The sequence below is a fragment of the Hippoglossus stenolepis genome, chromosome 2 (genome assembly GCF_022539355.2).
Source record: "Hippoglossus stenolepis isolate QCI-W04-F060 chromosome 2, HSTE1.2, whole genome shotgun sequence".
Classification (NCBI taxonomy): domain Eukaryota; kingdom Metazoa; phylum Chordata; class Actinopteri; order Pleuronectiformes; family Pleuronectidae; genus Hippoglossus; species Hippoglossus stenolepis.
In genome coordinates this window covers 13,740,418-13,753,494 of record NC_061484.1, presented here as the reverse complement: position 1 = coordinate 13,753,494, position 13,077 = coordinate 13,740,418, and positions in this window count along the sequence as shown.

Sequence of the window (13,077 nt, the reverse complement as noted above, 5' to 3'; positions counted from 1 at the left end):
GAACATGCCCTTCTAATGAGAAAAAAAGTGAGATGCAGCTAAATAAATAAAGAAACATTGATCTAATATTTTTATCAGTGGTTGGAGACTTTTGGAAAACAGACTTAAGAGTTGTGTTCTGCATATTTAAGCTCTGGGCAGCAATCCGTGCTACCCTGCTTCTTTGTTTCTCCTCTCTCTCAGTCTCCACCACTTTGGATGATACCTGTGATAGTCAACTGCAGTCACCATGGAAACACTGTGCCAGTCTTTTTAATTGACAAATGGGATAGAGAAGGAAAACAGCCCAGCTGCCCAGAGACAGCTCTGACAGCAGTGTGCTCTGGTTATTGCAGCAATATTGATCAGTTGCTCAGTTCAGCTTCTATGTTGTCACGGCCTTATTATGATTATTTTTCCTCTGGATGCTGATTCCTGAGTTCATCCGCTTTCTTCATGAATTTATCAAACAAAAGTGGAAGTTTGAATTTTGGTCAATTGTATATCTCATAACATCATGTGGTCTGTGTAGGATTAACAACAATGCTCAAGTGTTAATCAATTGTTAAACAATTTAAATGATTGAAGTCTTATTCATGCTAAAGCAAAGCAAGTTTTAAACAAAAAAATGCATTAACTATCATGAAGGGATGAAATGTATGTGTTCTTATGTTAAGTTTTTACTTGACTTTTATCTGTTTTGAAAATGTTTTATTGAGGTGTTTTTTTGCACATGTTTTATGTTTCATGAGATATGTCTTGTTTTAAATGTGATGTTTTGTAGTGTGTGGACCCCAGGAGGAGTCGCTGCTGCCTTAGTGGCAGCTAATGGAGATCTAAATAAAGAATAACCATTATAAACAAAACATAATTTCACTGATGAATAAGCATAATGATACAATAACTCAATATACCTGTTGCTTTCTGTGTCTTCTCCAGTATTTGGTTTTCATGGGGCCCTTGAGGCGATTATATGTTGCCACCAGTATAAAAGTGTTAGCACTGACCCTCCATGCTCTTTGGTTTTCTTTAAAGAAAAACCGGCCTGTCAGTGACAATATCTCGCTGCGTACAATGTGTGATGTTACCGCTTGTGACAAGTTGCCTCCACAGTTCGTTGCCGACGTATCGGTCGTGGCACTTGTGAGTTTGACATGAAAGGGACATCGATGGATTCCTAGTTATGTCGGAGCGAACGAAGCAGGGGGCTTTCCTTTGACCGGCATCCAACTGTGCTGCGTGTTTTATCTCCTCCAGAGGGCGAGAAGGAACAACATACACTGTTCACACGCCTGTTCTCGCTCCATCCAGTGTCATGAAAGGCCATGAAATCATTCATAGGAGCTGAACAGTAGCCTGGAATAATAAAATACAATATCCTTAATATCCTTAATCCTAAACAGATCATATTATCAAGATAATATTTCAAAAAGGTGTTTTTTGAGGCCACTGTTGGACAAGCACTCACACAATCTCTTTCACCATCTCTCTGCATGTCCTTAAACATCAATCAAACATACACATCAAATGTCAAACAAATGGAAAACCTCTGGTGACTCTGGGTTCAAACGAAAAAAAAAAACCCCTGAGGATTTTAGATTTTGACAGCAGCGTCCTCTCATCTTGTTTGTGTGTCCATGACCTAAAGTTCTGAGCTCTTCATCCATCTGCAAAACTCTGCAGGGCCTCTGTAAAGAGCAGATGGGTTGACTGATCGCATATCAGAACTTCAGTCCTCCTCAGTCCTCTTCAGTCCTCTTCCGTCCTCCTCAGTCCTCTTCAGTCCTCTTCAGTCCTCTTCATCCTGCAGCCACACAGTCTCCAGCTGGGCTTTATCCTCAGGTTTGTCGTGTTTGTGTTGTTCAGAAGGATCATTCTGGCATTGGGCTTTTTTCCTGCTGCCTAACAACCTGTTTATGCAGCCATGACATTTAGCCTTGACCTAATCGAGAATTCACAGAACAAAGAATCTGCATCTGAACTGAAAGCACAAACAATGGACTTTTGTTTTTGTATAATATTTGTTTACTCGACACTTAAAGAATTAGGAAATATGTGGGTCTTATACTACTATTACAGTGGGAAATCTTACTTTGCATCTACGTCTTTGTTACATTGAAAACGTGTCATCCAGTTAGTTTTGGTTTCTCATTGTAATTTAGGGAGTGCACTAAAGAATTTAATATTTCTGTCATCACCACCATACGGGTTGTGTCTACTAAAACATGACATTGATTGGTTTGTAGACCGGCATGTGTCCAATATCGCCGTGTTGTAAATTCAGCAGGAGGAAGTCATTTCGTTTCAAAGATTAAATTAATTTCATTGTTCAAACACTATATCGTCGAAGGCGAATACTACAAGCAACCATGTTCTGTATGAGATGACATAGAAGCTTCCACTTCCTGCAATCTGTCCAAAAGTCGGATATAACCGTGCCACCAAAGGTTCAATAAATCAATCAGCCAATCATCAATCTAATCCAGTCCACGGCTGATTGTGAAAGTTCACACAGAAGCGCCTCACTGCTCATTTTGTTTCTCCTTTGAATCTTTATCCCTGTAAGCAACTTGAAATGTGGTCATAAGACAGGAGACATATACACGTACCTGAGATCCCTGGTAACCACCTTTCACTATAACTTAAAGCCACAGTAAAGGATTCAGGGCCTCTGGGCGGCAGAAGAACAAAACAAGCTGGCAAACACACAGCTCTCCCACTGTCAATATTTAAAGACTGACCTTTAAGACATATTTTTTCGTCTGAAATTGACATGCACTGTCTCATCTCATAGAGGTGAGGGGTCTCATGGCTGTGTCATGATTCTGTCCCTGTCATTAACTTGTTAAGACTTCCTGTTGTTTGAAACTTTGCATTGGTGGGATTTTATTATTCGGTCTGGTCTTATAATCATCTTGTGTTTATACTTTGGTCTTTTATTTTTGGATTAAAATTTTAGATTTTTTTTTAAAGTTCCTGTTTTATTTTGAAACCTCTTTCCTTGTGCGTCTATCTCTTACTTTACTTCCTGCCTTTGTCTGGTTTGCCCTCACCTGCCAGAATGTGTCACCCCTGAGTTCAAGTGTCACTGCCACCCTAGTGTCTACAATCTGTGCCCCTCACTCTCTTTTATCAGTTCATCTGTAAATGTCCCTGCATTTCCCTCGTGCTGATGTGTCGCTGGTTGGTTCGATTCCCTGGTTGGTTTCCCTCGTGTTTCAGTTCTGCTTCCTGTTTGGCCTTTTGTTTGTTTCTGGAGTTTCGAGTTTGGATTCTCGACTTCCCTTCCACCTGCCCACTGAACACCCGACCCCCTGTCTGTGCACTAATGGTTATATTCTGTAAACTTAAATGCAAGTCGGCCTCCTACTTTGAACTGTATTTGTAGAACCCAGTAATTGTCTCTCATTGATGTGACACTGACTGAAGAGTCTGAACTGCAGCAAACATTGGCTCTGTGGTAATATTGACAGTTTCTTGACTTGTATTTGTTAAGTGAGCTGTCAATAAATGGATCATTGGGCAAAAGTGCACATGTTGACATTAGTTATCAGGCTAGTTAGCTGCTCAGCTGTCTCAGTTTAACCAGCTTACCTGCAAATATGTGAGGTTAGCTGCTAAAATACGATGCTGTATTTCTTCAGGTTCACTAACTTCACACTGAGTAACGTCAACCTGTGTCCTAGAAATTCTGTTCATGTTTTACTGAACAGTTTCTGCAAGTACATTGCATTGTTTTTTACTGAATGAAGCAAATATTAACAACAGCAGAGTCATCAAAAGGGGGTTGGGGTCGAGTTTGGGATATAAGCCACATGACTGCCACACCAGGGACTGGACTTTGCGTCTAGATTCTTTAAATATGTTGTGGCTACAGTCACTGAGCTTTTTTTCTCTATTAAACCAGAACTTTCAGTAGAATTTATCAGCGAACATTTCACTGATGCGTTGAGACTGGCAGTCTTCATGTAAAATCTTCGCAGCCTCTTATTAATGACCCATATTTGCGTTTCTTGACCTTTAGCAGCCACCATAATTGTGACAGGGCTGAAAGGAGGAATTGTCGAATAACATGGAATAGAATGTAGGAGTCCACATCTGGAGCAGGGATGGGGTAGACAAATGAAAATGCAGGAGTTTCACACAGGAGGCTGCTGTTCATTTCCATTCGACCCGTTTCTGTGTCAGACAGACATTTCCAAACGATACTGAAAAATATACACGACGGCCAAAAAATCACAAGAAAAACTGAGAAATATGTAGTTTCTGCTTCAGTGTGAATATAAATGTGTGTCTTTATAGCTGTGACTCATGAACTGTCACAGGATGTGAAGCTGAACCACTCAGTGTGATTATTCTGCTCAATGACCTATTTTTACTTACATGTGGAGATTTAATGGATTTATTTTTGAGTCACGTCCGGTTTCATCTGAGCACTTCTTTGTGCAGATGATGTTTTGCACAGTTCTGCTGTGGCACATTTGTCCATAAAACACCTGACTGCAACAAATCAATGCTTATGGATATGCCTTTGCATTCTGTGTCTGTGTGTCGTATCTATGGGTAAATGAAACAAGTATGAGGTCTATTGTTTGTGTGCACCGATCAGAAATCATTTTGAAATCAGACATTTTCTCCTGCTAAATCAGTAACAACAGAAACCTGAAGTCCTCTGAAGGTGTGTGTGTGTTATTGTTTTTTTCCCTTGTGTGCACATGCGCTTCAATGTGTATCAATCTTGTATCCATGCACGTGCCGTGCAAAAGAGCTGCACGTGGTTGTCTTGTGTAAGCGCTTGCTAAGAACATTTTCTGTGCTGCGCGGTCGTCCTTCTCTTCCCACTGACTTGTTGACATGTCCAGAACACCATGTGTGTGTGTGTGTGTGTGTGTGTGTGTGTGTGTGTGTGTGTGTGCGTGCGTGCGTGCGTGCGTGCGTGCGTGCGTGCGTGCGTGCGTGCGTGCGTGCGTGCGTGCGTGCGTGCGTGCGTGTGTGCGTGTGTGTTCGTTCTGCAGTGTGACTTAATGAGATGCATTGTTGAAATGAGGCAGCAAAAATCTCTTTTCTTTCTTTTGTTAGAGAAAAGTCAGGAGTTGAACTTATCCTTAATTAAACTCCTATAATGTTTTGAAAGATTAGAAATAATTAATAACTAATATTGAAAAATGAAAACAAAGATGAGATGGAAAAAGTCACCCTGTCTGCTTCTTCTTCTTCTATGATTACCTTTCCCATCTGAAGACAAAGGACGAGTCATCTACCAGCAGATGGGAAGTGAAAGTAAACTTTGATCTCAGTGAGTGTCAAGGATTTTTTAATTTAATATACTGTAAAATATGGCATCATTTCAAAATGGCTTTTGAACTGCCTCTGTCATCTAAGCGGGATGATCCACTTTGAAGAGTAAGCCAGCTCCATTTAAGGTTCCCTACTCTTCAAAGGGGGACCCTCCAGTCGTGCCTTTTTCCAATGATTAGAAACCACTTTAGCCCCAGCCACCAAACATCTCCACCTTTCTGTCCTCCCGCAGCCTCTGTCGCTTCAAAGTCCTGTGTTGCACCTGGAAAACACAAGTTGGCCTATGCACTCAGATCTAATGGATACCTCGAACTCCCTATTTAAACAGAAAACCAGGGGCAGGCTCCTCTGGCTTTCAAGTAATTACAAGGATAAGTGAGGATGCAGAGTGGGGTTTTCCAGTTTGGTTGTCAGGGGTTGCCAGGTGTTACAAAACACCCAGGTTACAGAGAGTGGCAGCCGAACATAAAGCAAGGCTGTCGGGGGTGTTCGAGTAATGAGGACCATCTGGGCGTAATTTTCCAAACACAATGAACCACGTCCATCAGCCGCCAGGTTTTCCCGTCCGTGCATTGACCATCGCCATTCATGCTAGAGAATGGAGGGAAGGCGGCAGGAGCTAAAGATTGGACACGAAAAACACAAATTACCAGAAATTCTTCCCTTTCTCCTCGGACCTGGGGAGTGAGATAAATGACACTGACCAGGAAATGACTTTTTGAAGAACGATAATAAACGACCCATCGATGTGCGACTTGGAGGAGGATTACAGTCGTCCAGAGAGGCTGTGTTATGTAACACGTGCGGCAGAAGAGGCTTTATCGATCTATAGACGGTTCTGATTTAAGTCTGACTCCGTCTGCTCTCTTACACTTTACATCCTCCCACCACTGGGCCATTTATTAGCTTGGTTTCATACATTTATAAGAAATTACACAAAAAGACGTCGAGGTATTGATTGGATCAATAATTTTTCAGGTTTCATATCCTGGATCTACAGCGAGCCGCTCCATGTGAGGGTAAAGCTCAGGACACACAATTAAATTTACTACTAATATTTGATTCATGTGAACCAATGAAATGTGTCGGGCGCAGTGTTTTGAGGTCTCTGATAATTGCCACTTTATTTGAGCTTTGATCTGAAAAATTGACTGGTTTTCCTTTGATGGTGTGAGTGAGAGCGACAATAACTGAGCTCATGCAAACAGATGGCAGAAGAACTCACTGCTACAGCTCAATTTTACTCTGTGAACCTGGAGTTTTTAAGAAACAATAGATAAAGCCTGGAAATGAGAAGGGATTTTTTTTTTCTATACCCTTTATCCCCTGGCACTCCTTGCTTTACAGAGGACAGCTACACAGCTCCAGAGTCAGTTGTATACTGTGAACCTGGAGCTTTTAAGCAACAATAGGTAAAGCCTAGAAATGAAAAGGGATTATTTTTTTTTTCAATCTTATTATTTTCTTTACCCCTTATCCCCTGTCCTCACACTCCCTGCTCGGCAAATGGCTGCCCTTATATTCCCCTGCTTTTCTTTCAGGAGGCAGTTGCTGTGTATATAACAACAATCAATACTTCCTGAACAAAAGATCAATCGTACCCTCAGATTGGAGGTACACTGGTTAGTCTTCCTGACTATAGGCCTTAATTGAAAAGAACACTCACTTTGACTCTAGCACTGTTACGAAAACAACATTATTTGAATATTCCATGTGAGATTTAATGGTTCATTACATATGATCACTTGTTTTAATTATAATTTTAAAACATGGTCTTTCCTTGAATCTAACTCCATTGTTTTTGTGCCTCAGCCTTTTTTGATCCGCTGTGTTGCTTATAAAAATGGGGATTTGTGGCTGAGTGTGTAGCATTATGACAAAATGTAATATGCACTCGTCGCAGATTTAGAAAGACGTATGATTCAGATTGATTAATCGTATGATTATTAATGCACAGATCTTCGGTCTTACTGTTTTGCACATTGAAGGTTTGTCGGTTTCATCAGAGGAAGCAAATACAAAATTCGTCGTTGGTATAAATGTGTAAAAGGGAATTCGTTTCCACACTAAAGGAGAGTGCACCACATGAACCAGAGTGAACCCAGAACAGTATGTAGGCAACCATCAGTGACATCGATGTCCCCATTTAATTCATACACTACCGTTCAAAAGTTTGGGGTCACTTAGAAATGTCCTTATTTTTCAAAGAAAAGCACTGTTTTTTTCAATGAAGATAACATTAAATTAATCAGAAATACACTCTATACATTGTTAATGTGGTAAATGACTATTCTAGGTGGAAACGTCTGGTTTTTAATGAAATATCTACATAGGTGTATAGAGGCCCATTTCCAGCAACTATCACTCCAGTGTTCTAATGGTACATTGTGTTTGCTAATCGCCTTAGAAGACTAATGGATGATTAGAAAACCCTTGAAAACCCTTGTGCAATTATGTTAGCACAGCTGAAAACTGTTTTGCTGGTGAGAGAAGCTATAAAACTGGCCTTCCTTTGAGCTAGTTGAGTATCTGGAGCATCACATTTGTGGGTTCGATTATACTCTCAAAATGGCCAGAAAAAGAGAACTTTCATGTGAAACTCGCCAGTCTGTTCTTGTTCTTAGAAATGAAGGCTATTCCATGCGAGAAATTGCGAAGAAACTGAAAATTTCCTACAACGGTGTGTACTACTCCCTTCAGAGAACAGCACAAACGGGCTCTAACCAGAGTAGAAAGAGAAGTGGGAGGCCCCGGTGCACAACTCAGCAAGAAGACAAGTAGATTAGAGTCTCCAGTTTGAGAAATAGACGCCTCACAGGTCCTCAACTGGCAGCTTCTTTAAATGGTACCCGCAAAACGCCAGTGTCAACGTCTACAGTGAAGAGGCGACTCCGGGATGCTGGCCTTCTAGGCAGAGTGGCAAAGAAAAAGCCATATCTGAGACTGGCCAATAAAAAGAAATGATTGATATGGGCAAAAGAACACAGACATTGGACAGAGGAAGATTGGAAAAAAGTGTTATGGACAGACGAATCAAAGTTTGAGGTGTTTGGATCACACAGAAGAACATTTGTGAGACGCAGAACAGGTGAAAAGATGCTGGAAGAGTGCCTGACGCCATCTGTCAAGCATGGTGGAGGTAATGTGATGGTCTGGGGCTGCTTTGGTGCTGGTAAAGTGGGAGATTTGTACAAGGTAAAAGGGATTTTAAATAAGGAAGGCTATCACTCCATTTTGCAACGCCATGCCATACCCTGTGGACAGCGCTTGATTGGAGCCAATTTCCTCCTACAACAGGACAATGACCCAAAGCACACCTCCAAATTATGCAAGAACTATTTAGGGAAGAAGCAGGCAGCTGGTCTGCTGTCTGTAATGGAGTGGCCAGCGCAGTCACCAGATCTCAACCCCATTGAGCTGTTGTGGGAGCAGCTTGACCGTATGGTACGCAAGAAGTGCCCATCAAGCCAATCCAACTTGTGGGAGGTGCTTCAGGAAGCGTGGGGTGACATTTCTACAGATTACCTCAACAAATTAACAGCTAGAATGCCAAAGGTCTGCAATGCTGTAATTGCTGCAAATGGAGCATTCTTTGACGAAAGCAAAGTTTGAAGAACAAAATTTATATTTCAAATAAAAATCATTATTTCTAACCTTGTCAATGTCTTGACTATATTTTCTATTCATTTTGCAACTCATTTGATAAATAAAAGTGTGAGTTTTCATGGAAAACACGAAATTGTCTGGGTGACCCCAAACTTTTGAACGGTAGTGTATGTGACAGCGCATGTACACTTTCAAATTCAAGCAGCTTTCTATCGTGATCACTCTGCTCCTCCACCTCTCCACTGTTATCCAATGATTTCATCAGATTATATCCAATCATTTTCTTAGCTGAGGCTGAAATTAAAGAAGACATATGTCCACAATATTAATTTGGGTTATTGCCTGAAAATGTTCACACACTCCAATGTTCAGAAAATGCATCACTTTCCTCAAACTGTCACATACACAAAAAAACTGAAAAAGCTAAATATGTGTCTTTAAAAACAACTTACATTCCTTTCTCTCTCTTCAGGTATATCAGTGTAAACTGCTTTCCACGTTGCCCCTCCACCACCATATACATTATATCCTGTCTTCTAATTGTAAATACATACTTTTCACCACAATGATCAATAATGCCCTTTAGCTAATTCCTAATTTTATAGTTATAGCCTATAACTTGAATGTATTAAATCTTGTGAACATACGGTAAACAGCAGTCATACACTATAGCATTTTATTTCAGCACACCTATTTATTCATACAGCTGTTGATATTGGCTCTGCAGGAGCCAGGGATCGAACCACAGACTTTCCCAATAGTTAGCAATCAGATCTCCACCTCTGGAGCCACACGCAGCCTTAGATATGCACTTAAAGCTACTGCTGCTATGTAACAATATTTATTCTAGATGTCTGAAGTATTTAGTTTCATACAACTAAACCTGGATTTCATGAAAAAGCTTTCTCTTCACGAGACATTAATGTGTCGTCTCCCAGGACAACGGAGGTAACACATACATCGCCCGGCTGCTGTCTGTGTTCTGTATGAATGTGTGAAATGCTTTTGTGAGAACAAAGCCTCAAGGTTACATCGACACACAGACCTCAGCAGTCAGTTATCTGTAGCATCATGGAATCGGTCTGAACGGCAGACCCTTTTATTTGAGCTTTCAGTCATTTGCACGTTTTCACTGTCACACTGTAGAGTCAACTCAAAGGATCACGGCACGACGCGGCCACATATGTGCTGTCAGCCTTAGGTGTGGAATGACTTAGGTGCCGTATGGTGCACTGACATGTATCTACGCTGGAGTAAAGATACTGACTGTCGGAAAAGTGGGAAACGTGACGGCGCATATTCCATCCAAGCTGTCACACCTGGGAGAAAGACTTGAACACTGTGTCTTCAAGAATTGACATCTCTTTTCGGTGTCTTCTGAGGAGTAGCTCCATCTTTCATTCACATACATCTACGAGGATTTTCACTCAGCTTGATGTTACGTTGATATTTTTTCATTCAGCCCTTTTCAAACGCTTTCTCCTGCTGTTACTTTTTACATTTCAAGACGCTGCATCCTCTCAGTGTATGAACCCAGCTGAGCCACAGCTCGGTCTCCCCGGTGGGTTCTTCATGTATCGCTCTCTATAGAGTTGTTATATAAAACAGCCTTTCAGGAGTCTGGATCAAAATGGATTAGTTTGTCCTCTGACAACCTTGGAAGGGCTTGAGTCACTGCTGCTCTCTGATCTGCTGGATGGTGTTCATGGCATGTGGGAGGGATGAAGTGTTTAATTAAGCCTCCTGCGGTGTCGCAGGAGACATGTTTACCAAATATACACAAACATATAGTACATTTATTGTTTGAGCTACCGCTGCTGTAGGTGCTACTGTGACCTACTAACACGTACTATGTAAGCTGGAGCAGTTTATTATAGTCGGCCTGTAAAAGCCTGCTGCCATCAACTGAGGGGAACTCTCATTTTATACACTATGTACTTTGGTAAAAATTAACCTTTTACTTGAGGATTTCCATTGTATGCTATTTTTACTCTGCTGCACATTTCAGATATATATTCTTCTTATTGTTGTACATTTAGTTCCAAGCTGTTTAAAGTATGATGCATTGTTAAAGAGTAAAAATGTACATAAAGAAGAAAGTTCCGACTCAATAGGTGTCAATATTAAAGGGGACATAGCATGCCCATTTTACCACAAGTTGATATGGTTCCTTGGGGTCTTAATGAAATGTCTGTAACATACTTTGGTCAAAATACCACAAGGATCATTTAAAACAGCACCCTTTTTACCCTGTATAAAACAGCCCTCCACAGAGCGACCTGTTTTGACTGCCTGTTCCTTTAAATGCTAATGAGCCAGCTCCCCTCCCCTCTCCCCCATGATTTTAAACGATATAAATTACATATTTTATATGATATAAATTATCAAATATGCATCCCATACTTTGTATTCCCCTTGTTGTCCTGGAGTTTTAATTTTCCCAATCACATAATTAAATGTCCCCCTCTGCCCATCCACTACAAGCACACAAGCAGATAGACAGAGAGAGAAAGAGAGGTGGGGGGGGGGCTATGAAGACCATCATTTACCCCCGAACCCCGACATTCAACGGGTACAACAACAAGCGGAGAAAGCAGAATCGCGGGCTGACCTTATATGTACAGTCTATGGGGCTGACCAGCGGAGAAATGCTCGTCCCGTGTGAACAGCCAGGCGGCTGCGTGCTGGAGAACGGCGCTGCGCTGCCTCGCAGCGGCACTTCCGTCCGGTGTACCTCGGGGAACTACTGTAACCTGGCGGAACTACTGTAACCTGGCGGAACTACTGTAACCCGGCGGAACTACTGTAACCCGGCATACAGTAGAGCTGAACACTGCGGAAGTCTTCCACACAGCTGGCAGTGTGGAACATGGCGAGGCAGCGCAGCGCCGTTCAAGCTCGCAGCCGCCTGGCTGTTCACACGGGACGAGCATTTCTCCGCTGGTCAGCCCCATAGACTGTACATATAAGGTCAGCCCGCGATTCTGCTTTCTCCGCTTGTTGTTGTACCCGTTGAATGTCGGGGTTCGGGGGTTACAGTAGCGCTGAACACTGCGGAAGTCCTCCACACTGTTGGCTGTGTGGCGCTGACACAAATTCCAGCTCACGCACGGGAGAGCGAGCGGTCGCTCCCGAGCAGCTGCTGCAGCCTCCCAGTCCCAACGATCCAGACAAATGCCACATGTGAGTGAATCGCGGGCTGACCAGCGGAGAAATGCTCGTCCCGGTGAACAGCCCGGCTACGTGCTTGGGAACGGCGCTGCGCTGCCTCGCAGCCTCCGTGTAAACCCGAAGTAACGAGTGTGGGGGACGGACGGGACGGACGGGACGGGGGCAAGACCATGTAGGAGACTTCCAGTGTATTGTTACGACACAATACCCAGGAAGCGCAATCGAGTCGCTCAAGCATGACGTTTCTGACTTAGAGGAACTATAACAAAACGCGCGAGTGTTTTTTCCCCAGAGTTTTTGGGTTGGTAGACATGCCAGATACCCACATTAACCTGTAGAAGCACTAACAAAGTGGAATTTGCATGCTATGTCCCCTTTAAAGTATTGCCCACATGTTGATGCATCAATAAAAAATCCATATAATATAATTACACTGAACACAAGTGTGTTTTCCTTTTGATAATTACCTCTTACAAGGAGGTTATGTTTTCACCCCCGTCCATTTGTTGGTTGCTCGGCTTGTTTGTTTGTGAGCAAATTTACACAGAAATAACTGAACGGATTTTCACGAAACTTGTTGAAAGGATGCGTTATGAGCCAGGGAAGAGCCCATCAAATCACCTCCGAAAAAAAGTCAGTACCCAATTCTGATGCCATCCTCTTGCCTTCATGTCTGAAAACTTATTTTCACATCCAGCAGTAACAGAGCAACATTGCCATTCATTGTAAGTTGTGTCCTCTGGCAACCTGATGAGCATATAGGTCCAATATGCAGATTCTTTTAGCTCTAGTTTCGGTCTCTACCCAACCCTAACGATGTGTGGCCGAAAGGATGCAAAGTTCTGTGAAGCTGAAGGGAGCTAGAGATAAGATGCGTGCGAGTGACCCCTTCCTCAGTGTCACATCCTTTTCACGTTGTAATTCATGGAGATACATATTCATACATCACGATCCTTTAGATAGCAAAAACGCAACAAGGTAGAACTAACATGATCCATCCAGGAATGTGAGTGCTTACCTGAG